The following is a 21,462-nucleotide window of genomic DNA, read 5'->3' on the forward strand; positions in this document are numbered from 1 at the left end:
TAGTTCACTTAACATTTGATTTGTCGAGAAATCCATGCAACTCCTCATATCAAGCTCGTCTTGACGAAACATCTCAGTATTGTTCCTCCACTACTCTCATCTTTTCTCCTTTGTACCGCTGTAATAAGTGTCGGTGTCGTATCGCTGTCGTCCAAGTGACAACCAATTAAGTCGCTTCAGTTATGTTTCTGTGCTCTCCGGTAAGCTCGCAGCTAGGACTGACTGTGGTGGTACACGGACTCACCGAGCTCTCGACTTTGAAGAGGACGTTCTTCGTCACGAGTAAGAGAACCCGACCACGAGTGCTCGAAACACTATCCATGTCATTATGTTATACCCAAATGTTACGCTTCCGGACGTGGTTCCTTTTCCTCCTAAGTTGCCTCTACAAATCCTTGAAACCTGTAATAAAAGTATTGAAACACCCTGTATATTCGCTACGGTCTGCGTACCATTAAAACATTCATGCCTTCGTGTCATTTACCAAATATTTATTGGGACAGAAGGAGTCTCGGTAGTGGTGGAAATTACGTATGCTCTCCAGTAATGTACTTTGTTCGATGGGACGCAGTCCGAGTTCGATTGGACGAAAACGAGCCCTTTTTGCCGGCGTCGCGCGGCGCCATTAGACGTGGCCGTTATGTGCCCCAGGGGAGCGCCCGCCAGCCGGCCCGACAAAGTGTGCCGCAGCGGCCGGCGGTCAGCGCGGGACGCCGAGGTGTTACTTTATTATTCTCTCCCTCATTTCCATTGTTCATGCACCTGTGCGGTCGATAGCAGTGCGCATGCGTGCACCCCGCCGGGCTGCGTGGGAAACATGTGCGCATCGATTGCGCCATTCACTCTCCAGAACGCCGGGGCGCCATCTTGCAAGCATGGAGGACAGATTCTGTCGCCGGAGGACGCGTTGTCGATGATTCACCTGCCCCTTTCCAGCCAGGTCACTCATATGTGAGCGTGGCGCCGCAGGGGTGAGTACGGAAAAAGTCCTTTCCTCCTCTTAGAATGCGTTGCACCGAGTGTCACTGGCCGTAATATTGCGCTGCGCGAGTATAACCTGTACACCAAATTTCAAATTTTCATAGAATTTTTTTACGTTCTAGTAGACGTTGTTTCGTTTTATTTGGTTTACGTAGACTATTCCACACCCATGTGAGTAACTGCCCTGTCATCGTAAAATATCTTTCTTGCTTTAAGCGTATTTTGTATGTTATGTGAAGCACAACATGCCAATCAATCTAGTTTGATTTCTTAATCGTGCTTGTTGTTGTTTTGACCATCTGAATATATTTTTGTGGCACCTAAGGTTCCCGTTCTGTCAAATGAGGGCCGTATATGTGGCATGTGCTCTTGTGGTATATAGTGAACAGGTGGGTCCAGCACCTCCACAGCCAGAAGTTGGCTCGCCAGTTATTCAAAGCTGATTGTAGTTTTTATTCGTGTGCTTGTTGCAAAAAAGAAAAGGTTCCGATTAACGTCGTATTAATTTACAACAAAATAAAAAACTATCTCAGCTTTACCAAAGTTTTGTCGCAACTGAAGCAGGTGACGACTTCCGAGATGACGTTCTGAAAAAGCAATATAAAAAGAACCTTCAGAAAATAAAACTTGTGTCCGCTGTATTCGGTAGTTTTTTTTTTTATTTTAGTATCCCACAGTATATTTTAGGAGATCTGCCCAGAGAGTGCGTGAGAAAAGACAATTTCCGTTACCAATGATGGAATGATTACGCGTAATTTCTCTGCAAAACGAGCTAGACGAGCCTATCTAACAACCGACATCTCGATGAAATTTCATCACAACGACCTACGTTCTTATTTAACATGAATAAGGCTTGTTAAGCAATGAAAGAGGTTTCGTATAGATTTAGGAAATATAATTTTTCAGAGTGTATATCCAGGGGTTTTTCATCAGCATTCCAATCTCAAGTCGGTACGAAACACTACAATTTCCCAACAATATTCTCGATTTGAAGTATATAAAGTTGGATTACGTAGAATAGGAGATTATTTGAGTAATTATGCTACCAATTTCGGCAATAAGCTATGACCTAAATGTCTATAATCTGGACAGAACTATTTAAATTGTTCGCTAAATAGTCAATAAAAGAAATAGTTTTACGAAGTTCAGCTTGATTCAGTTGTTTCTGTAACAATGTGACGTTTCTTTAAATACCGTACCGCTTCATTTCTTGGGCCATTTTACTCAACTGCATGCTAAATGTATTGCATGTGAATGTGTATTCACTTGCTTAACAGTTAGCATACATTTTCTATCTAAAAATGGTTCTTGTGCATTTTCGCTTTTTTACAAAATGCTGAACGTAGCTCAAGGTGCCCTGCTGTTCGAAAAAAAATATGTAATTACTTTCATAGCGATGTATCAGATCTCATTAGCTGTAGGAAGTTTAAAATTGCTTGATCTGGTATTCTGGTATTCTCCTCAAATATTGATGATACTTTTAAAACAGAAAAATTCCCAATAGATGAAACTTAGAACAATTTAACATTATTAGAAAATTTTATGAGTTGGTTGCAAATATATATATGTGTGTGTGTGTGTTTTAGGAATGCTGCTTTTTTTTCTTTTTTTCGTAACGTATCCATTCCATATATAACGTTACCATAATACATTATTTTGTACTTAAAAGTAGAGAATTTCTTTTTCAGTAGTTAATCAAGTCAGAAATTCTGTAGCGATGTAGAGAAGAGAGCTAAAATTCATATCCAGAATCCTCTGCGGTATGAGAAAGCTCTGAAAAAAATGGTGCCTGAAATGTGAGGATGACATTTTTTATAATGTATCTAAAGTGGAAATTTGTCGAAGCCAGATTGCCAGCCATGGTTTGTTTTAGAGTTTATTTGTTTTTGTTTTTCTGATGTTTTCTTTATTTTAGAGACTTTGACGTATATATCACTCGCGGTAATACTAGTACGTGCAAGACCTCGTCGTTCACATTAGGCACCATGTTCCCTCAACGATCATTGGGACCAACAGTAAGAAACCGTCCTGTTCAAACCAAGCTGGAAGCGACACATTTATCATAGTGAATAAAAGCTACTGCACATAAGTCTTAGGAAATAAAAACGGATAGCCAGACATCAACATTGAAGCCCGAACGACTGCAGGAACAACTTAGCGTGATTTCGATCGAGTCTGAAACGTCGTGTACCAACTCCTACCTGCGACTCTTTCGCTGTCACAGCCGGACACACAAAACCTGTGGGTCCCCTGTACAACCCTTCAGTGGCCGAGAAGTGGAAGCCGATACGCTGCCGTTGTGGGCAACGGTCCTTTCATTTTGCTCAGTGTCCGAAGGTGATCTACTGTGGAGATGCGGCGCTTCCTCGCATTTAATCGAGAACTGCCGACAGCTAGGAAAATCATAAGCTAATCACGCTGCTACTGATTACATGCACAACACCACAACGTGTTCGAGCAGAAATTCTGGCAACGCGTTGAAAAAACTACTAGCGAATGAAACAATGACCCACAAAGCTGGAAATACATCCCTTTTGAGCCATTTCTTAATGTTAAAAACGAATTATAACTTCATTTTTCCTGATTATTTATACAAAAATCATGTGAGATTAATGACATTTAGATCAAAATTGTCTGAACAATATTATTCAGGACACATTTTCAAAAAAAATTTAAAAATTAAATCTGTTTTCGTAGGTCAGTTGACGCTGCCCACCGTCGATGGTGTATGAATGTACTCGCATCTGTAACATTTTTGTATAGAATTAATTTATTATTTTATTTATTTTAAGGATGTTTTTATAGCCCTTGGCTAAGATTTCTAATCGGTCTCCGCTCTTAAGCATATTTTTTACTTTTTTTACGTAAGTAATTTAGATATTTACTTACTTTGAATTAAAAAAAAAGAGCGAAGCAAACCAAAAAAACACGGTAGTTCTATGTGGCATTCATACAAGTGTTAAATTGTAACACTGGAATATACTTCCGGAAAAAAACGTACAATTTTCACGAGCACCTCAACGAAAGGAAGATGTAGGCGTAACAATCAAAGGATAATCACACAGTGGACTGAAAAGTATTTAAAAAAAATCAACGGCCCTGGGTAGGTGACAGCCTATGGAAGTGATTATGTGAAATGAGGAATGAGAACTACTTCTAAAAAATTAAAAAGCGAAAGAAATAGATTAACGAATTTCCTATATTAACTGCGTGCTTTTCACACTGTATCTACAGCGACTGGAAAAAAAGAAAAAAAAATGGAAACACCGCGACAGTTGCATGCTTGAACATAAATGCACATGCGAGACAAGCCTGCAGGTTGCGCTGTTTTGTTTGACCACGGGCCTATGCAATGTCCTCAGTACGTTGTGTCTGTTGTGGTCTGGACAGTGTTCTGTGTGGTCGTTAGTGCACTATGTCGGTGCTAAGTGAATACGAACGTCGGAGAATTGTTGGTGCTTTCGGTGTTTATATAACTAAGGTGGGCAAAGTGACTGGTGTTTCAAGAGATACAGTAGTGAAGATTTTTACGGCATAGTCTGCAGGGAAAGAGGGAAAACATCAACCGCTAAGCGACAACGCGAACGGACAGACGGTAATTGAATGGGATTGTGACGAAAAATGAGTACGATAACTGATACAGTCACTGCAGAACTTGATGTCGCACTCGCGAACCCTGTCAGCAGCCAAACAATACGAAGGCGGCTTCATAAACAGGGAAAAGTAGAGCGAGCTGGAATCCCAGAATCAATCATTAGTGACGCAAATCCCCGTAACAGGATATCGTACTTCAGAAGCCATAAAACTTGGACCAAGGAGCAATGGAAGAAAGTCATTTGGTCGGACAGGTATTGTTCCACACTTATTCCAGCTTCTGGACGAGTTTACCTCCCAGGAGTGAAACATGGCGGGGTTCGGTGGTGATTTGGGCAGCCATGTCGTGGTATTCCATGGAACCCAGGATTATGTGACCCTTTTGTCTGATCAGGCCCTTCCCATGGGAGAATGTCTGTTCATGAACAATGATGCTGTGTTCCAAGACGCCAGCTCGCACCTTTCAAGTCTGGTTTTGTGAGCACAAGGGCAAATTTTTACATCTCTCCTGGGCACCACAATCAGCAGGTCTCATCATTATTGAGCCTTTGTGGTACACTTTGGAAAGAAGGTCGCGTGATCGCTATCCACCTCCATTATCGTCACCTGAAAAAAAATGTGTGTGAAATCTTATGGGACTTAACTGCTAAGGTCATCAGTCCCTAAGTTTACACACTACTTAACCTAAATTATCCTAAGGACAAACACACACACCCATGCCCGAGGGAGGACTCGAACCTCCGCCGGGACCAGCCGCACAGTCCATGACTGCAGCGCCTCAGACCGCTTCGTCACCTGAACTTGTCACTATTTTGCAGGAAGAATGGTACAAAATCCAAATTAACTATGCCAAATCCGATTGTAACCCTACCGACCCTGCGAAAACTTCGACACAAAGGCACAAACAAAAGAAGAAGAAGAATGGTAGAAAATTCCGTTCAAAAGGATACAGGACATTTATTTCTCCATTCCGAGACGACTGGAAGCTGGTTTGAATGCCAGCGGGTTTCCTACACCATATTAAGCGTGATATACCTGTGGGCTTCTTTCGTGATAATGGTCCAACCTTTCAGGGGTAGTGGAAGCGAACAAATTTATCAATTCGAGATTGGGAGCATTTTTTCCGGAATGCTGGGGCTAAAGTTATAAGCGAAAATAGTAGACACATTTATGTAATAATTGTATTTATTTGCACAACTTGCAAAATGTTCTAAATTCACAATAGTTTGAAGTGGCATCCCTTAGCATCTATACAAGCATGACGTAGCACCAACTTCTGTCACGCCCGTTCGAACAACCTTGCTGTTGAGACCATATTCCAGGAAGTGACAGCTCTTTACAGGAATTCTCCACTTTCACCACTGTTTTCTCGTGCACAAGACTTTTTACTCGACGCGACGCCACAAGAAAAAATACGACTAGATCAAACGAAGCAGATGGTCACGTATTCCTATTCACCGTTCAGGGAACGCCTGATGCAGATGTTCGTTAGAAAGATGATCAAAATGAACCGGTGCACCGAGCGGTCTAAGGCGCTGCAGTCATGGACTGTGAGGCTGGTCCCGGCGGAGGTTCGAGTCCTCCCTCGGGCATGGGTGTGCGTGTTTGTCCTTAGGATAATTTAGGTTAAGTAGTGTGTAAGCTTAGGGACTGATGACCATAGCAGTTAAGTCCCATAAGATTTCGCACACATTTGAACATTTTTTTTTTTTTGAACCGGTGCTCCCTAATGCTGGAACCATATTCGTGCACGAAGACCTGCCAGGATAGCTTTGAACAGCGAGAGGAGTAGGTCTGTCAGAAACACAATGTACAATGCAGCAGCTAAGCGGACAGGAAGCAGATATGGGCCTTTCCACTGATCACTGACTGCGCCCAAACACAAGTTCACTATCCCCCTGAAATGGTATGAGGTGTGACCCCAGGGGCACTAATGAGTCTTGTATTAGTTGTGACGTGCAAGAATTTCATGCCACGCTAGAAACACGAGCTCTGTCAGCTCATGCAAATCGCTGGCTATAAGCTGTCTGAAAGTACAAGTCTTCTCATCACATCGCTGCCATGCTCTGAGGGAGAGAAATCAGGGGACGGGGAGGCTAGACAAAGATACTGACATTCCTCAAAGTGTCTGCGGTGTGAACTGCCTTTTGGGGTTTGGCGTTATCCTGTCGGAATATGCCATTTAATACCCGGGCATGAAGAATACAACAGGGCTTAGTATCCTTGTCCTATACAGGAGAGCAAAATCACCCTCTCTTCAACAATTATCAGATCAGTCGTATTGTCATATTCAACAGTTGCCTACATCAGGGTTCCAGCAGTTGGAGACGTATGTATCTCGAGTATCGCAGCTTCCTACGACCCTCCACAGGGTCGTCTGCAGACACATTGGCATCGATCTGACCGTCACAACAGAAGCAAGACTCGCCGCTGGTCAGTGATCTGTGTTCTACTTTCGATAGCTTAACGTACGTTCACGTCCACTGAAATATAATTACATGCTGTTGTGGTTAGTGATTTTCTCTGCATACAGATAAATTATTTTTGTTTTTGGAAGCTATAAAATACTGAACTACTTATTGTGTAACACAAGGGCGTGCTAAAAGTAATGTATCCGAATTTTTTATTCTGTTCTCAGTATTTGTTGAGGTATTACGTCATCCATATTACTCGGTCCTCGGTCGACTTCGCCGCTTCCCTGACGCAATTTGCAATCCTCTGACCTTAGAGGGCTCCGAATTGTGGCGTGCATAACATCGTGGTTTGTGACGTAACTATGTCGATGTGCTGCGAGACCCGCAGAAAACTTCGAAGAATTCGTCCACACAGGGAGCATCCTCTCCTTCGGCATGACACTGCCAGACCACTCACAAGCACTGCGACGTCTGCAGCAATCCGACGGCTTGGGTTTATTGTCATCGGTCATCTCCCGTACAGTCCCGACTTGGCCTCTGTTTTGAAAACTTAAAGAACAACTTCGAGAACTTCACTTTCATAGTGATGAGGCGGAGCAATCAGAAGCGAGCTTGTGGCTCCGTCAACAAAGTCAAAAATTCTACAGAGATCGTATCAACAAATTGGCCTCATGTTGGGAGCAATGTGTGCGTCGCCAGGGTGCCTATGTGGAAAAATACATATGTAGACATGAAGAATAAAGATGTAGGATGTTAATCAAGTTTTTTTTTTAAACGCTTTAAGAGTTCTCACATAAAAAATTCAGAGGCCTTTCTTTTCAATAAGCCTTCCGAACAGTGCCGCCGGCCGGGGTGGCCGAGCGGTTCTAGGGCTACAGTCTGGAACCACGCGACCGCTACGGTCGCAGGTTCGAGTCCTGCCTCGGCCATGGATGTGTGTGATGTCCTTAGGTTGGTTAGGTTTGAGTAGTTCTAAGTTCCAGGGTACTGATGACCTCAGAAGTTAAGTCCCATAGTGCTCAGAGCCATTGGACCATTTGAAACGAACAATGCCGAACATCATCTAAGAAAACTATCAATAGTTCTCATACGTCATTGTTATTTTAAGTCTACTATTAACTCCATATTACATGCTAACAGATTCTTATTTTTACTTTCAGTGGTATAAGGGGTTCTTTAATTTCTAATACTTATTTTCTGATTTTCTTTATTTTTCCAATTATTCTTGAAAATCGTTTGGCGCGTAACGTCGTTGTTCCACACTGCGCACTAGTTTGTGGAATGATCAACTGGCCATGTCCTTATTTAAAGAACAATCGGTGCATCTGCGTTACGAAAAATTAGAAAAGCTACGGGAAATGTAAACGGAAGGTGATTGCAACTGGCGCCCCTTCTCCAGAGCCTTACCACTGCGCCACTACGCTTGGCAGTATCGTTGGCGTGCGATATGTATGGCGCTTAAAAACACTAATAGATCCCACTCTGGAAACAGTTTCAAAGAACGTACTTCGTGGGCTTCAGCAAGTTATTAAGCGCCTGTCTTGGAATGTCTGCTACTCAAGATGTTGCATACTTTGTATTAAGCTTTTCCCCAAATTACGGAAGCACTGGACCTCTCAATAAATAGATAGGTACGCTATATGACCAAAAGTATACAGACAACTATTAGTGGACATTAACATGGTATGTGTTCAAGCTTCGTCTGTATGACGGCTTCAGTTCTGTTGGGGACACATTCAATGGGGTGTCTTAATGCATGTGGAGGAATGGCAGTCCAGTCTTACTCAAGAGTCGCAACTACAGATGGCAGTGATGTTGACGATGGGTTCCGGAGCGAAGTCGATACTCTGGGCAGGCCAGTCCATTTCGGGAATGTTACTGTGTACAAAACATTCCTCACAAATGGTACTTTATGACAGTGTCATACTGATACAAACAATAATGTCTGTCAGCTGTTCAACTACTGTACCCAGTACACAATGCTGTATATTTTGTTCATATCCTTTTGCATTTGGCGTTTTATTAAGATAAGAGGACCACTCCCTGGCCACGACAAACAACACCACCTCCTCCGTACTTCACTGCTGGCATTGCACATGATGGCAGGTAACGTTCTCAAGGCACCCTCTAAACCTAAACCCTTCCATCGTATTGCCACCGGGTACAGAGTGACTGATCACTCCAAATCACTCGTTTCTAGTCATCCACTGTCCATCGGCATCGCTATTTACACCGCCTCAAGCCTCGCATTGACTACAGAAATGAGTGGTTTACAAGGAGCAGCTCGCCCGTTGTACACTCTACGCACAATCAGTATGCGAGCTGGACTGCTGGTACCTCTTTTGGACTCACGACTGGTTCCTTCCGCTGATTTCATGCGATGTTTGACAGTCACCTTCCCCAGAGCTTGACAGTTCCTGTCCGTCAGTGCAAGAGGAACGTCTGGTCTTCGTTTAGCTGCGGTTGTTTCTTCGCGTTTTCGCTTCACAGTCCCACAACCAGCAGGGGACTTGTGATCCTCTAGAACTGTTGAAAAGTCCCTCGCTGATTTGTTACTCACGTGATAAACAGTCCACGCTCGAAGTCACTGAGCTCTCCTGGTCGAACCATCTGGCTGTTACTGCTTGTCCACTGGCAACACAATACCACCCACCTCCTTTTATATTGGCGAATCCGCCTCTCGTCACAGCCGGTAGCCAGTTCCGCGTTACGTAGGGGTCTCCAGGTACTTTCGATCAGACAGTGGAAATTCATAGTATGCAGAAGTAGTACAGGGCCTTTCTGTAAAGAGTAGCCGACCGTTGTGGACGAGCGGTTCTAGGCGCTTCAGTCCGGATACGCGCTGCTGCAACGGTCGCAGGTTCGAATCCTGCCTTGGGCATGGATGTGTGTGATGTCCTAAGGTTAGTTAGGTTTAAGTAGCTCTAAGTCTAGGGGAGTGATGACCTCAGATGTTAAGCCCCAAAGTGCTTAGAGCCATTTGAATCATTCGTAAAGAGCAAAACCATAACAGTAGCTACGCCCCTAACAATTATCTATACTGATAGCGTCCTGAATTTCATTTTCATCCTCTACCATCGCACTGTTGGTTCAATAGATACTAAATGACTTGCAAGTAATTTACTAATTTCTTTCCTTACCGGAGGTCATATGTATACGGGTAAAGGGAGAAGTGCTCAGCTTGGCCGCCAGGCACAGAGATACCTCTGATATCAATGGAAATTTTTGTTTCTTATGTTTGTATCTGTTGCATAATGACGTAACTTACGAATCAGCGTAATTGGTGGAACAATTTGGTTTCTACGGTACTTTAGAGGAATCGTGTTGTGTACAATTGAATAAAATTATTTTATTTTGATAGTCTACCGCCAACGCAAATTCGTTTAACCTTGAAGGTTCATTAGAGTCTGTTCCTTTATCTTCAACAGGCAACAAACGATCAGCTGAATTAGAACAGAGTTATACGTGTCTTTAAAATGATCCACGTAAAGAGTTCGAAAACTATGCAAGTTACCTGGTCTAACTGGACGCAAATTACTTGAGAAGAGGTCTGGATTACAAAAGAAAAACAGAACAGTGCACTGTCCACGAAGGTACTTCGACAGCGGAAATTTGATATCTGAGGAGCGAATTTGTGGAACATTTGACTTGTTCACGGGACTGCCAGCTGTTCATAAAAATAAAGAAATTTACATCTGTAAAATTTTTCGAAGCAAATGGAGACAATGTAGGATTCGTAGGTGGGAATTTTGCAGCTCTTTCACTCTCGCACATCACGAATGGAACTTACTTACTAGGAAAACAACAGTGAACTGCGCAATTGAAAATCGCATTTTTTATGTAAAAATGCTGCCAGGCCAATAAAATTTTGCCACGTCGCCGTATCGACACAAAGATACCATTAGAGCTGAAGTCCCTCGAGTTCGTGAAGAATTTCGGCAGCAACCGAGGGTGGCAGAATAGCCCCGGAAGTCCCTGACTTGCCTTCTGGAAGCATTCATCACTGATGGACGACGGCGAAGAGTGGGCGACGTTCCTTTCACGGCGCCCGAACGTACTTCCTTTGTGGGCTCCGGAGTAATCTACATCGACCGGCATTATAAATGACGTCTTCCCTTCCGTCGCTGTAAGTGAAAACAGCGGATGTTCCGCGCACATTCCCTCAGTTAGCCTTGATGTCTGCTCCTCTCAATACCTTATGAAGGTGGTGAACCAGCGAATTCCAGTTCTATCAATAAATTTCTGTAATTCCATTTGCGAAAGATCGCAGGCACTTTTAGGTACAGTATACGCGCAAATATGTGATTAAGACCATACAAAAGGTACAAGAAAACTTATACAACGTGGAGTTCCAGTAGGAAAGACACAATTTGCCTTTGTGCACATGCAGACATATCCATGCATCTGCTCTGTGAGCTCCGACTGTTCCCATGAAATTTACCGTAGCTATTGGTCAGGTAACAGTAAGGGATGTAATGCTCAGTGAAATGAAACTGGGAATGGGGGGTGAGGGGTGGGGCAATAACGAGCGACATGGTTAGGAAACTGGGCTGAAATTCTGGAGGAGCAGTATCACAGTCCAGTCACCTTGATTTATGTTGCCTGTGATCTCCGACGAGCGAAAACTACTCCTCCGGTTCTACATCTACATATACACTCTGGAAGCCACCTTACACTGCGTGGCGAGGGGCACACTGTACCAATATTATCAATTTTCTTTCCTATTCGCGTATTGAGCGAAGGTAAAATGACTGTTTTTTTGCCTCTGTACGTGCGCTAATCTCTCTTACTTTATTCTTCACGAACCCTACGCGAGATACACATTAGTGTCGCATAATGGTTGCACAGTTTTCTTCCACTGCGCTTTCTCTAAATTTGCCCAAGAAGGGTTTCGCGAGACAGCGTCGTCTACCAAGAATTAAATTTTAATGCACCCAAGCACTTCTGTTACACTTTCAGATGCTCTGTACCGAACTATTACTATACTAGTAGCGCGTATCTGAATTAATTGATAAAGACTCATCATACCACTGGAACTGTCAAGAAGAATCGACTTGGAAATGAGTGGGATACTGAAGCACGCAGGAGTGATGACGTCCGTTTGACGTTCTCTAAGGTTGTAAATACCGAGATAATTAGAAGTTTTTATGTGAAATCTCTTAAGACTTTTTAAATAAAACGAACTTTATTAAAATTTTACATCTTTATTCTTCATGTCTACATATTTATTTCTCAGTATTCTCAACCAGCCGAAGAACACATTTCTCCCAGCGAGAGCCCAGTTTGTCGGTACCGTCACCTGTAGAATGTTTGACTTTGTTGGCGTAATCGTAACCTCACCTCTGCTTGCACTGGTTCATCACTGTCAGAGTGAAGTCCTCGTAAGTGTTATTTAAGTTGAAAATTGGATGTAGCTACGTCGGGATGTTATGGAAAATGATAGATGACAGTGAACACTACGCGTCGGATTGTTGCAGATGTCGCAGCGCTCCTACGTGGCTTGGCAGTGTCATGCAGAAGGCCGAACTCTTCTGTTAGAAACTCGATTACAGCAAGCATGTTTCTCGCGCAGCGACATAGTTACGTTACACACCGTCATGTTACACGCTACAATTCGGAGCCCTCTAGAGGCAGAGGGCTGCAAATAAAAATGGTTCAAATGGCTCTGAGCACTATGGGACTTAACTTCTGAGGTCATCAGTCCCCTAGAACTTAAACCTAACTAACCTAAGGACGTCACACACATCCACGCCCGAGGCAGGGTTCGAACCTGCGACCGTAGCGGTCGCGCGGTTCCAGACTGTAGCGCCTAGAACCTCTCGGCCACACTGGCTGGCTAGGCTGCAAATATTTAGACGTGAAGAATAAATATGTAGAGTGTTAATAATGCTTATTTTATAATTGCGTAGGCTTCCGCGGCCAGAGTCAGTCGACATAAAAGTTTTCTGGGTATGGTACCGCGCCAAATTGTACGAAACTACTGCTGGAGAAAACCAACGTTTCGGCCACGATTGCAGCGGACTGGGTCACCAGTAGACCCAGAAGAACGCCGCTGCAACCATCGCCAAAACGTTGGTTTTCTCCAGCAGTAGTTTTGTACAATTTGACGCGGTATCATACCCAGAAAACTTTTGTGTCGAATGTTTATTTTGTATGAAAAGCTTTAAGAGTTTTCAAGTAGAAAATTCGGAGGCATTACTTTTCAGCACGCCCTCGTACATTGAAGGTTTCTACGAGTGGGAGAAACTGTCTGCTACCGTGTTAGAAGGAGAAATGTAAGTCGATTGGGAAGATATGGAGGATCCAGTAATACGGTCAGAATTTGACAGAGCTTTGGAAGATTTGCGATCAGATAAGGCACAAGACATAGAAAACATTCCTTCGGAATTTCTAAACTCGTTGAGGGATACGGCAACTAAATGACTATTTTTCTTTGTGGGTAGAATTTAGGAGACTGGAGACATACGACCATTCTGTCGGAAACTCATGTATCCAGCTTGCTGACAAGAATATTACACAGACAAAAGGAAAAGAAAATTGAGGATTTGTTAGTTGACGATCAGTTTGGGAAAGGTATAGCCACCAGAGAGGCAAGTCTGATGCTGCACGTGATAGGCAGCAAGACATAAGATCAAGACACCTACATAGGCTATGTCGACGTTGGAACGACGTTCGACATTGTAAAATGGAAAAGATTTTTGAAATTGCACGCTGCAGGGAAAGATGAGTAATAAACAATATGTAGAGGAACTAAGAAGGTACAGTAAGAATGGAAGACCAAGAGCGAAGTGCTCGCTTACTGTTCAGCCTTTGCATCGAAGAAACAATGACGACAGTGAAATACAGTTTTCAGAAGTGGGTTAAAATTCACGATGAAAGAATATTCCTGATAAGAGTCGCTGATGACATTGCTATCCTCAGTGAGGGCGAGGAAGAATTACAGGGCGCACTGAATGGAAGGTCTACTGAGCACAGAATATGGTTTTAGAGTAAACGAAAAAAAAAATGTTCAAATGTGTGTGTGAAATCTTATGGGACTTAACTGCTAAAGTCATCAGTCCCTAAGCTTACACACTACTTAACCTAAATTATCCTAAGGACAAACACACACACACCCATGCCCGAGGGAGGACTCGAACCTCCGCCGGGACCAGCCGTACAGTCAACGACTGCAGCGCCATAGACCGCTCGGCTAATCCGCGCGGCAGAGTAAACCGAAGAAAGATGAAAGAAATGAGATGTGGCGGAAATGAGAGCAGCTAGAAACTGAACCTCAAAATTGGGTTACACAAAGTGAAGGACTTCTGCTACCTTGGAAGCAAAATAACGCATGACCGACAAAGCAGGGAGGTCGTAAAAAGCAGATCTGCACAGGCAAAGAGGGCATTCCCGGGCAAGAGAAGTCTACTAGTATCAAACATTGGCCTTAATTTGAGGAAGAAATTTCTTAGACTGTATGGAAGCGAATTACGGACTGTGAGAAAACCCTAAAAGAAGAGAATCGAAGCGTTTGATTTTTGGTGCTACAGAACAGGTCGAAAATCGGGTGCACTGATAAGGTAAGAAATCAAAAATTCTCCGCAGTATCGGCAAAGAAAGAAATACACGGTGATAGGACACACTTTAAGACATCAGGGAGTAACATCCATGGCACTAGAGGGAGCTATAGAGGATAAAAACTGTGGAGGAAGACACAGACAGGAATACATCAAGCAAATAATTGAGGACATAGGTTGCAATTGCTACTCTGAGTTAATGAAGTTGGCACCTGAGTGGAAGTCGTGTCGAGCCGCATGAAACCGACTGCATGTCTGATGAAAAAAAAAAAAATGTAACACTAGAACAATAATTTAGAATTGGTCGCACTAGTGTCTTATATCCGATTTTCTTTCTAGATGCACTGCATTTTCCCATAACCATTCGAAAAAATCCAAGTCTTCCATTCACGGTCCCGAATAGTTTAATGAACGGCGACTCTGTTTATGTGCATAAATTTCAGGTACTACCGTTATGACAAAGAGAAAGAGCCCACTAGCTTCTTATCACAATATTTGTAGTGAAGATCCGTACGTCACATAGTACAGATATTTAGAATTAACCCTAAAAAAACTATATCTGAATTCATATATAGTTTTTTTAGGATTAATCCTAAATATCTGTACTATGTGACGTACGGATCTTCACTACAAATATTGTAATAAGAAGCAAGTGGGCTCTTTCTCTTTGTTGTAGGTATTACCTGAAATTTATGCACATAAACAGAGACGCCATTCATTAAACTACTTGGAAGTTTGGCCTAGCCTTCCGCAGTTCCTTGCGAACCTCCAACTACAACACTATCCGGTACACGACAGCATCGCAGCGAACAATCTCACGGTGCTGCCGATCCTGTCTGATAGCTCGATTATCTCTGTTGGGAACATTGGAGGTCCCATTACGCTGCCTAGGGTCACAACCGATGTTACTTTCGTTTCTGTGGAACATTTGTTGTTCCATACTACGTATCGGAGTGTAATAGTCAAATATTCTTCGAGCCAAACATATCTCGATAGCGCCTACCGCTACATCTACTGAGATGCTGTTGATGATATCAGGTGTACTACGTGTTTGCGAGACCTTTGCTCCTAAATGTACAATAACTGTTAGTTATTTAATACCAACCTGACGTGCGACGGTCCATATAGGTTATAAAGCAGTTACAAAACATGAATCGACAGCATGCTGATACGTATGACTGCGAAGGAACTGGCACCGCCATGCGGTTCTAGGCGCTACAGTCCGGAACCGCGAGACCGCTACGGTCGCAGGTTCAAATCCTGCCTCGGGCATGGATGTGTGTGATGTCCTTAGGTTAGTTAGGTTTAAGTAGTTCTAAGTTCTAGGGGACTGATGACCACAGCAGTTAAGTCCCATAGTGCTCAGAGCCATTTGAACCATTTTTTGACCTGGCACCTTGAGACCACGTCGTTTGGGAGTTAATTCCTACTAAAGACCTCATATATCAAGAAAGGAGCATTCTGCAACGTAAAGCTACTTGGCTTGTGGCGAGGATTCAAGTTCAATATCGTGGCAGACAAAATGTTATCCAAGGCATTAAAAGCCATGTCTAGCTCAGAGGCAAGCGAGGTGCCTTATGAGAAGCCAAACCACGTTGCGATTTGGAGGTGGACATACTGAGGTGATGGCAGCCACTTCTCTGCTAGAACCTGCAGTTTAGTAACGTAGCTAGCAGACGCCAAGTTTGAACTTGAAAGACGCAGAACCTCAGTGCTTGTTACTGAAGGCAAATGACCTTATCCGCCAATGGTTTCTAAACAACGTGCGAAAAGATAAAGGCAATCGAAAAATAAATGTTACAAATTAGAGTGAAGAGCACTCTACACCACTAAATTAAAAAAAAAGGACAGTTAGCGTGTTACATGAAGTTAATAGAACTTCATGTAACAGTAAATTTAGAGAAATATAAGAAGGTATAAACACATATACAAGGTGTTCAAAGAAAAATGTCGACTCCTTTGAAAGGTGGTAGTACTCATCGAAATAAGAAAAATAAGTCCAATGAACATGGATCCGGAAATACATAGTTTCTGAGATAATTCCAATAAATATGGGTCCGGAAATGCATACTTTCTGCGATAAACGTTTACAGGAGGTGTTCAACGTGGCGTCCGTTCATAGCAATGCATCCCTCTGCCCTCCGGCGTAAGGAATGACGCACCCCTTGAAGTATACCCGATTGTTTTTGTACCTGCTGGGAAGCATTGAAGACGCGGACCCTGTAGTGGTTCAAATTGTTCAAATGGCTCTGAGCACTATGGGACTTAACTTCTAAGGTCATCAGTCCCCTAGAACTTAGAACCACTTAAACCTAACTAACCTAAGGACATCACACACATCCATGCCCGAGGCAGGATCCGAACCTGCGACCGTAGCGGTCGCGCGGTTCCAGATTGTAGTACCTAGAACCGCTCGGCCACCCCGGCCGGCGGACCCTGTAGTTGATTGGCGTGGCGTAGACCAATTCCTTCATGTATCCCCACAACCAAAAGTATAGGGGATTGAGGTCTGGAGAACGAGCAGGCCACGTGTCCGCCCCCCTCCCTCCCCCCGACCAATTCAGCGGTTCTGAAATGTCTGGGTCAAATGTTCGTGCACATTGTGACGAAAAGTGTGCGGGTGCGCCATCATGCATGAATCACATGTGTATTAGTTGCTGCAATGGCGCAGCCTCCTGCAAGGTAGGCAATACATTAATGACAAATGCACGTACGGCTTATTAATCTACCGCCAAGTACGCCTGTCCATACGTTGATTGACAATCGGTGTTGATGCTCTCTTTCCTGAATTGCTGGCTATGAAATTTCACAACACCATCTCTTGTGAACCGTGCCTCATAGGTAAATAAAATCTTGGATGTAGACAGTGGATGTGCGGCACACTTCTGCAACAGTCACTGACAGAACAGCCGTCTTCCATGGTGATCCTGTGTCCTTAGGGCCTGAACGCGCTGCAGATGATCAGGTTACATCAATTGTTCGTGACGTACCTCCCTCCCCTCTCCAGATAAGAGAGTGAGATAACGCCTCTTGTTGCTGCTAATTGTCGCATGCTGGTCCCAGGGGTTTCTTCCACCGAACGTGGCCCACGCTCCTCCATGTCAGGCGTGCGGACATCCCGGGGTCTTCTACTGTCAGACTTCCGAGGTGCAAGGGTACCTGTGCCCCTCAGACGCTGGAAAGGTCTGCCGAACAACTTATCAGAGGACACTGCGCTGCGGATATTTTTCAGCGTAGAGGTCACTGGCTACGTCCATTTGCTAAACCATAGCAGAATATCATACCCGCCATTTCACTTGTCGAGCAGTAGGCTTCCATTGCTAACAGGTGGTGGAAGAGAGGAAATGTAGACATACTACACTATTTACACATACAATCAGTGCAATTACAGTACAAACATATGTGAATCGGCGTTTGGAAAAAGGTAAAACACCATGATACGTACCCACGATGGATAGAACTGTCAATAAGGCAGACAAACACGACAAACACTAACGTAACCTACAACACGACTCGAGCCACACAGCTGACTGTAGACCACCTAACGATAGACAGAGTACTGTGAGTAAGACATCATAATACTCTGCCGACACGTTTGACGGAGCGCTAATGCAACCAAGAGTCGCGCAGCCCTTCCCATCAACACGTATTTATGCCATGTTTATTGGACTTATTTTTCTTGCTTCGATGAGTACTATCACCTCGCAAAGTATTAGACACCTTTTTAACACCCTTTATATCCGTGGTGTCTTTTCTGTCGGACATGGCCGACGGAACGAACGCCACGCATATATATGTGTGTGTGTACATCTTCATGTCTATGAACGCGTGGCGCTTATAATTATTTCAATGCGGATGCACATTCGTCCGAGCTTCTGTGGGTATCAGGGTGAGCTGTCAGCAGGAGGAGTCGGACAGGCGCGATACGTGCGTACAACAGGAAGGGAGTTTGGGTCGGACGGGAAGTGTGTCAGGATAACCGAGACGGTCAAGGCGACCGCTCACGTTAAGTGGAAAATCAAGGTTCGAGTCCCGGTCCGACACAAATTTTTGCCTGTAGTCATTCGGTTTCATTCAAAGTCCGAATGCGACTGACATCGTTGGTTTTTCTTCAAATGGTTCAAATGGCTCTGAGCACTATGCGACTTAACTTCTAAGGTCATCAGTCGCCTAGAACTTAGAACTAATTAAACCTAACTAACCTAAGGACATCACACACATCCATTCCCGAGGCAGGATTCGAACCTGCGACCGTAGCGATCGCTCGGCTCCAGACTGTAGCGCCTAGAACTGCCGGCCACTCCGGCCGGCTGGTTTTTTCTTAATTCAGAGATAATTATAGATATCTTTAGTAGATGTTCATAGCTTTTAAGAGATTAATTACACAATACACAGTTAGGTGATCCGTCTATAACCACCTCATGGGATGTACCCTCACTCAATGACTACTGCAGACAGATCAAACATTTAGCTGAGTGTACCGGCTGGCTTGCCTACACCAAGTACAAAATCTACACCCAGTTGAGCATTTATGGGGCATTTTGCTTGCTAAGGCCCTTTCGTTACCTTTATGCTACGTGTTTAAAGTTTTTGAAACCATTAATGAAATACGAAATCTCAGCATTTCTTTTGATGACAACGCCAGCTTGTTGACTCAGTACTGCAGCACTTCAACAATAATGGGCGATTTATCATGATTTTTATCTCGTTACTATAGTGATATTTCATTTAATACTGGGTACAGTCTCTCCATATTGCTGCTTAATGACCGCAGTATCCCAATGAACTAACTACTTCAGAATTTTTTTCTTGTCATAAATTTATGTTTTTGCTGTAAACAGGTTTATTCTTTGTAAGTGGATTGCTGGCAGTGTGAGGCAACAATGCTGAAGTCCAAAAAAGTAGAAAAATGTCATTTTTCTGTTCTTAGTGATCGGTGCATTCAGTGAATAAATGTTGGTAGTTGATACTGAATCAGGAGTAGTTATCACAAGTATTATGCTGTCAATTACTTTGTGTTCAGGGTCCCGTTTTGTTTTTCAGGCGTTGGACAAAGTAAAATATTCATCTTATTTGCAGATCTTTTTAGAGCTTACATATAACTTTGGTTACCTCTCGTACTACAATGTCTCTGAAAAGTGTTCCGAGTCACCATTACATCTGTGATTGCCGTGGTGCAATGCTGAACTTCTGTTGTCTCGGTCTTTACAGAGGTAAGCAGAAACAAATTGCCGATGCCTGCACATTTGCTGCTTTTGAAACAACAGTCGCGAATCTGAGAGGTATCTTAAACTACCGTACTTGTAGCCACAGCAACACACTGAGTACGCAAGTGTAATCGTGACACGAGGGTATTAAACTAAATCGTTAAGTTTATTATTAAGCCACTGCCACGACTGTGTCTGCTGACGGTCCACTGGTAACAAACACAATTTGATGGCAACTGTACAAAATTTGACATTCTTAGAAAGGGGTTTTACTGTGTATTTTAAGCTAGTTGTATGCATAGAAAGGCTTCAGTTAAGGAAGCAACGCAAATCGTAATCTGGTCCACCCACTAATGGAAAAATTTAATATGATCCCTATTTTAGAAGACTTTTCAATGCAGAGATCACAATGATAAGCGAGTGATCCAGGCTTTCTTTCAACTGCGAAGCATGGTTCTGTAGTGGTTTGAGAAGCTATTTCTATGACAGCATGAAGACAAAGGGTACCTGGGAACATCGAGGCAATATCGTCAGCAAGGCATAGCGTCTTCCAAGATAAGGCCACCACTCGTGTACCTTAAAGTGTTAAAGTATTGCTTGATGGGCACGAGTATTAAATAACTCTCAGTCGTCGGGTTCGAGTAGTATCACTTATTTTGACCCTTATTGGAGACACAAACAAAGAACTCTTACTTCTCTCTAGACCAGGAGTTACTAAACTTTTTCTTCGTAGGAACACTTTGAGAATCCTGGGCCGGCCGGAGTGGCCGAGCGGTTAAAGGCGCTACAGTCTGGAACCGCACGACCGCTACGGTCGCAGGTTCGAATCCTGCCTCGGGCATGGATGTGTGTGATGTCCTTAGGTTAGTTAGGTTTAAGTAGTTCTAAGTTCTAGGGGACTTATGACCACAGCAGTTGAGTCCCATAGTGCTCAGAGCCATTTGAACCATTTTTTGAGAATCCTGGTACTTTGATCGAACACCTCGTCCATTTTCAAGATTGATAAAATTAATAAAATTTTACAAAATGAGAAAAACTTGTTTTATTCGGTAATTACTTCAAATTTAAATCATAAATAATAATACATAAATCATAATAAATACATTTCGTAAGAGCACTCCATACAAGCTTGGCTAATAAAACTAATTTTAATATGTAACAAATTGTTAGTAGTATCGTAGCAATATTTATCGATACTAACGAAATAAATTTCCAACTTTTGTTGCATTGTAGCACGGACATAACTCAATGGCTTTACGTGAGCTGCCACCTTAAACGCTTCGGCTACCGGAGCACGTTTCCCGTCCGACCAAATCTCCACATGCCGCACACTACGGAGCAATGACCCCTGTCCATAATTTCTCTTCGCTCGCAGTTCTAGTGTATTCCCGAGAGAGGTTGGACAGTATAGTGCATCTGCACTGAAAGATCGACATGCGGTCAGGCACATTACACCCTCGACAGAGAGAGAGAGAGAGAGAGAGAGAGAGAATTATCGGAATGGGTGCACAAATGATAATTTCAGAAAAATTGAGTGACTTATTCAAGAGAAACACCTTCACAAACTGAGCATGTCAATAACGCATTCGTCCATCTCTGGCCATTACGCAAGCTGTTATTCGGCTTAGTATTGATTCATAGAGTTGTTGGGTGTATATCTGAGGGATATCGTGCCAAATAAATAAATAATTATCATTATTGTAATAATAA

General features: G+C 43.3%; 1 protein-coding gene across 1 annotated transcript in view; it reads left to right on the forward strand.

Moving 5' to 3' along the window:
• The first annotated feature begins 903 nt into the window (after positions 1-903).
• LOC126154757 (forkhead box protein J1.2-like) overlaps positions 904-21,462 on the forward strand; it is a 269,235-nt gene continuing 248,676 nt past the window's right edge. The window contains exon 1 of the mRNA XM_049916183.1: positions 904-971. The gene's annotated coding sequence lies outside the window, so the exon portion shown is untranslated. The remainder of the gene's footprint in view (positions 972-21,462) is intronic.

Source organism: Schistocerca cancellata, chromosome 2 (assembly GCF_023864275.1).
Source record: "Schistocerca cancellata isolate TAMUIC-IGC-003103 chromosome 2, iqSchCanc2.1, whole genome shotgun sequence".
Taxonomy (NCBI): domain Eukaryota; kingdom Metazoa; phylum Arthropoda; class Insecta; order Orthoptera; family Acrididae; genus Schistocerca; species Schistocerca cancellata.